Here is a 6,000-nt window from a genome sequence, read left to right as displayed (position 1 = left end):
TATTACTGGAAACATGAGGGCTGGATGAGAGAAAGGCACACCAAGGTCAATGTGACCTTGGGGAATATTTGCATTTCTACAGATTGTTTTGCACAGCCAGAGGTGCCTACGTATGCATCGCATGAGGGTATATACCTTAAGTGTTCTGACAAAAACAAAACAAAAAAGAGGCAGACTTCAAAAAGGTAGCTAGCGCATAATAATTCCAAGAAATCAGCCCAAAAAACCCCAAAACAAAACAAAACAAAAATCACTGCATGCATCATTACATATTTTCCACTCCCACCCCTCGTTTTCCCCACTCGGCAAAAGATAACTGGCTCCTAATTGTCCCTCAGGAGAGTACGTAATTGCTGCGAGGTCACATTTGCAAGGAAAGGCAAAAATAAAAAGGGGGGGGGGGGGGGCTAAACACGCAAAATGATACAAGCACGGCACGGAGGAGTCGCGTAATGCGGGGAGGGCGAAGGGAGATTTAAGAGTCCCTTGTGTGGCTCACAGGTCTCCGATAAGGCTGGGAGCATTGGGGACTAGCTGGGGACAGGGTTACCAGGGCGTGCTAAATGATAAATTAAAACATAATGAGGTCTCGCTAAAGAAGCTTAGCCATGTTGCTAGCTTAAAACCACACACCCTTAAACCTTTACTGACTGCAGCACAAACACATTACACACGGCTGCATTGCACTTTTACGGTAATGGTTTGCTAGACTTTATCTCTTCATTGTAGGTTATTTTGCGGTGTGAAAAACTCTTAATACCTTTTTTTATTCCTTGGTGGTTTCGTGATTAATTCATTGACACAGTTAAGAGGAATGATCAAACTTCCTGCAGTCATTGTGTTAATTATGCATGTTTAATAAGCACATGAGCTGAACAGCAAAAATGGCGCAACATGAAAACAAATTAGGATGCCACAAAAATTAACCGTGTCTTCATGACACATCCAGATAATTTCAAATTCAAAACCTCATGAGGGGGTGTTCTGAGCTAAAGCACTAAATATTCATTACAGGGTTTGTGAGAGCCAAAGGGAAAAAAAAAAGAAAAATCAGCCAATGGATTTACCTCAAATCACTTCCAGACACAAAAGTCTAGCTTTTGAAACTGTCTCTCTTGATACAGAACAAAACATGATGCCATTGATTATGGTGCAGCAGAGCAAAGGTTACCACTGAGTTGATTATACAGAGAAACCTCTCCCCCAACACAGGGGACAGAGGACAGGGGGTTGTGTGGGTATCGGAGACCACTGGTAACCATACTCCCCATTTGGGAGCTTGTGTACAGAGGAGGAGGGGGAGGGGGAGGGGGGGGGGGGTGTGTGGAGATGGAGGTGAGAGTCACGTGTGCAATGCAGTGGTAGCTGGTGAAACTCCCGGTGGCGGCCAAGGATAGACAGTAAGGCTCACTGACCCCCTCCTAGCCACCCCCCCCCCCCCCCCCTCCACACACACACGCTCCAGTCTCATCCATGGGAGCAGACGTCGTCTCTGCCCCTTAAGAGGCCGATCTGTCTTCATGAGCCTCACGGTAATTGTGCCCCGCCGCCTCGATTATTGTCACCGCAAATTAATATACGGGAGCGGAAAGGGTGAACAAGTCCGTCGGCGCACAGGGAACACTACGAGGGCGGCTGGCAGTGCTTAAAACGTGTTCTTGGAAAAGACGTCTTCAGGCACAAAAAAAGCTGATTGGTAGAATATGCTGAAAGGAGAAAGGCAGAGAGAGAGAGAGAGAGAGAGAGAAAGAGAGAGAGAGAGAGAGAGAGAGAGAGAGAGAGAGAGAGAGAGAGAGAGAGAGAGAGAGAGAGAGAGAGAGAGAGCAGACTGTACACTCTCTCCCCAGCGAGGAGACTTTTAAGCGACAGCTGGTGTTGTTGATCCGGTCACAGCTAGCCTTAAGATGCTTAGGCTGATCTGGCAGATAAATATGACAATCTAAAACAACAAACAGCTCTCCTAAAACCCGAAGCGCTCTCTCCGAGCTAACTCGCGGCCGTGATCGTGCACCGGGACCGGCGGGGCCGCCGCGCGCGGTCGCCATGGCAATTACGCTATGTGAGTAAAAATGGGCCGCACGGTGTTAAACGCTCGCAGCATGACTACGGGGCGGCTATTATTGGAGACATTATGCTCGCTGCGTGCGTCGTGAGAGAGGCCTCTGTGAGTGGGGCTGGGGGGGCGAAGAGGCTGCCACTGACGGATGGCACCTCAAAAAACGGCAGGTACCCCCACCCAGGATAAGTGATAGGTCATTATTCTCCTGAGCTGTGATTTGCATCTCATTATGAGGGGGCTTTTATTTTATCTATTTATTTATTTGGAGGAGAGAGAGAGTGTGTGTGTGTGTGTTTGTGTGGGGGGGTGGGGGGTATTGCAAAGCCGTGGGGTACAAATTATCAAATCATCCCCAAGGGTTGTAAATACATAGGCGCAAACCTCATAAAGAAGAAGGGACACGGTCTGATGCTCACAAGAGAGAAACAGCCCACTGTGATGCTCGCTGGTTGTTGCTGTGGGCGAGACCATTAAATAGATCAGAAGCCATTATGTGTTGATAATATTCAAGTGATGCACTAATCTTAAAATACAAACACGCTATCAACTGTGGAGATGTCCCAATTTCATTGCATTTCTCAGCAAATTATCCCCAAACAATGAAGGCAAATAGAGGAGCATTTTGCTCATCTCTGCAAGGCTGCTAAATGCTCCAAGAGGCTCAAACAGACACAAAACAACTCTCATGTTTACCGACTCATCTAGCCGCTGCTCTCTGGGAATCTATCATGAGCAGTTTGGCAACCTTTGGATTTCCTTGACACTCCAAACATCTCAATCTGGTGCAAATGAAAGGGCCTCACTTCCATGCCTACAAGGGGTGTGTGTGTGTGTGTGTGGGGGGGGGGGGGGGGGTTCTGTTGGCATGGTTGCATCAGAATTAGCAGCGGAATGCTCTTGCTCTAGACCTGTCACCTTGAAAGTGCTCTGCCTTTTAAACGGGCGACGGGATAAAACTACTTAACGACAGGGCCCCATTCTCCTGGGCTCCCTTAGCTCAACAACAGACTTTTATTTTTCCATTTCAATCAAGGTGTGCCAGCTTCCTGTGGCAGTGTCGTTCCACTTTGAAAAGAAAAAAAAAAAAAAAGGGTTTGGCTATCGCTAAAGAGTCATGTGCCGTCACTTCAGTGCCACGGTGTCTGAGGAACTTAGCCTGGGGCGCTATAGGGAATGCTAACGCGTGTCTGATGGAGGTCATAATATGTATTCATGGAACTGCCCATGGGACGGCGAACTTGCACTGCCAAGACAGGTTAGCGGTTAGCGCACTGCGGTGGTAATCACCGCCACACTTCTCACTCTCTGTCAAAGGCCTCTTTAAAGCCTGAGTGAAGCAGAAAAGAAAAGAAGCAAAAGTTTTTTTCTTTCTTCTTCTTCTTCTTCTTCTTCTTCTTCGTTTCTTTTTTTTTTGCTCTTCCTGAGCTCTCCTTGAAATGCATGAAACAGAGAGTCATGTTGTAAAGAGGGATGAGTTATTTATTTATCTCCCATAGAAACGGTTGAATAGCAACTGTGCACTTCCTTACACGTTTTGTCAGAAAGCACAGCAGTCTGTGACCTCCAAAGTAATGGAAGTGTGATTGACAAAAACTAAGGGCAGACGAAAGAACACAGTGCTCTCGACCAATTTCATTGGCAAAAATAAAATAATAATAATAAAAAAAACCACACCGAAAAACCTTGCAATTTTCTCTCAAGGAAGTGAGAATAGTTTTTAAACGTTATCAGCATAACTTTGTCTTCTTTCTCAATCTCCCCTGGGCTTTTTTTTTCTTCGCCAGGATGAGAGAGTACCTGTAATTTTCCACATCCGTTGTTTTCTGGCTGCCACTCCGTGGACACATCTATCTGCGGATAATTAATCATAATTACTCCGAAACGAAGCTCGCCCGTGCACACCTAACCAGGCTGATCCAAGGCAATCGAGTGGAGTGAATGCTACACTGCCTTAAAGTGGGCTAAGTAAGTGCAGCAATTAAATTTAATCAAATGTGCAGGTGTTATTGCTGGAAAATGAACTGGGTCAAATGCTGTGCAAATAAACGTTTGCCCTATTCAGCACGCACAAAGGCTCCTCTAATTCGCAATATTAAAGAAATGGGAATGTGTGTGAGGACACAAACACACACACACACACACACACACACCTACAACCCGCCCCACACACACACACACACACCTACACACACACACACACACCTACACACACACACACACACACACACACACACACACACACACACACACACACACACACACACACACACACACACACACACACACACACACACACACACACTCACCCAAGTACGAGTTATCTGGGATCTACTTAGCCATAGATACTTCATTCCATACTCATTCCACTACCCTTCTCCTTACCTCTCCCTCTCCTCACACAGACAACAAACAGCTCACAACAAACCTTTAAGCGTTAGCACATCTTCAAATGACACTGAAGGTCTCCAAACTCAACACTTCAGCTCACATTAATGATAAGCAGATCTCGCCATCACTCCGCCTGGCCTAATTGCTTCCTGAGATGCCCTCAATAGGCCCGCCGTGCACGGGAGGGAGGTGAGAAACAGCTGCTATTTCTCTCTGAGAGGGCCCTTAGCAACCATTTCCGTCCCCTGGCCAGTGCGGTCTTGACAGGGAGAGAAGTTGAGTTCGGGGGCATCTTTAAGCCCTGAGGGAAACACTGCAAACTGCAAGCCACCCCCCCCCCCCCCACTCTCTTACACACACACACACACACACACACACAAACACCTCCAGCCCCCAGCCTCCAGTGGGTCTGACAAAGCAAATACAGACTTGTTTACTAAAATGGTCACTGACAACCCCGGTCACATTAAGCCCAGTTACTGAACCACTCTGCTGATGGAGCACTCCCGAACACTGACTGGAGGGAATATTCCGGAAATATTTTATTTGTCCAGTAAGCAATTAGGAGCTGAAAACGAGCGCAGAACTGTCTTGGCCCCAAAATAGCTGTAGCTTCAGTCTCATTTGGAGCACATTCAATTAGCTGGTAACCATAGGAGAGCTATCTAGCTCTAATAAAGCAAAGCATTTTCAACTAAACCCAAGTGTTTGTATTATAATGACAGAAACAATAAAATAAACAGCTTGAAAAAGTATCTGTTCTCTTTTCTTTAACAGGCGAACCATCTGATTGTATGAAACGATGGCACAGAGTCTACTATCAGGAGAGTGTAGACACAGCAGGCCTGGATGGGTCACCAAGCTGCAGTAGGAGTCTATCAGAATGCTTTCACCGCCCGACATACAACCCCAGTTCAATATAATCGAGTGATTGTCACACCGATACAACGCCCCCTGCAATCCAGGTGGACTTGGTGAGGACCCAGTGAGAGAGTACCCAGAAGTGGGAACGCTGTTAGAGAAAATAACACTCTGTCCACGCTCAACCATTTGACCTGAACACTCAAAATGTTGTATAAATGAATGGCTATACACAGTTCCATTGGGGAAAAAAAATAAATCAAACAAAATGTGTGCCAGGGTTTAGCGTGGAGAAATACGACAAGTGTCAATTCTGCCTCTACTGACTGAATGAAAGTGTGAACATGTTTTTTTAGAAATGTACAAAATGTCTTTATTTCATTAATCCATTCATATGCTGAACACCTCCTAGATGTCTTTAAATGCTACACAGATGCTTACTTGGACGTCCAGTGAATTGTAAGAAGCGTGACTTTCCTAGAAATACATCCTTGACTGAGGAGAAAAGAAAGAATGGCACGCCATGACCAACCTCTAACGTCAGTAAATAATAATACCCCCCCCCCACACCCCCTTCAAATCCATTCAACAGCAGTCCAGGGTAAAAAAGAGAAATATCCCAGTCATTGACAAACAATATTTTCCACTAAAACGTCCTTCCAGCGGCCCAACCCCAGTCTTTTATGTGTTAG

The 6,000-nt window shown here is 46.1% G+C and overlaps 1 protein-coding gene across 1 annotated transcript in view; it reads right to left on the bottom strand.

Moving 5' to 3' along the window:
- The window catches only part of ntng1a (netrin g1a), an 85,621-nt gene that overhangs the window by 27,604 nt on the left and 52,017 nt on the right, over nt 1-6,000 (bottom strand).

The sequence above is a fragment of the Sardina pilchardus genome, chromosome 19, assembly GCF_963854185.1.
Source record: "Sardina pilchardus chromosome 19, fSarPil1.1, whole genome shotgun sequence".
In the NCBI taxonomy this organism is placed as follows: Eukaryota; Metazoa; Chordata; class Actinopteri; order Clupeiformes; family Clupeidae; genus Sardina; species Sardina pilchardus.
Note: the sequence above shows the minus strand (reverse complement) of the source record. Positions and strands in the feature narration are given on the sequence as shown.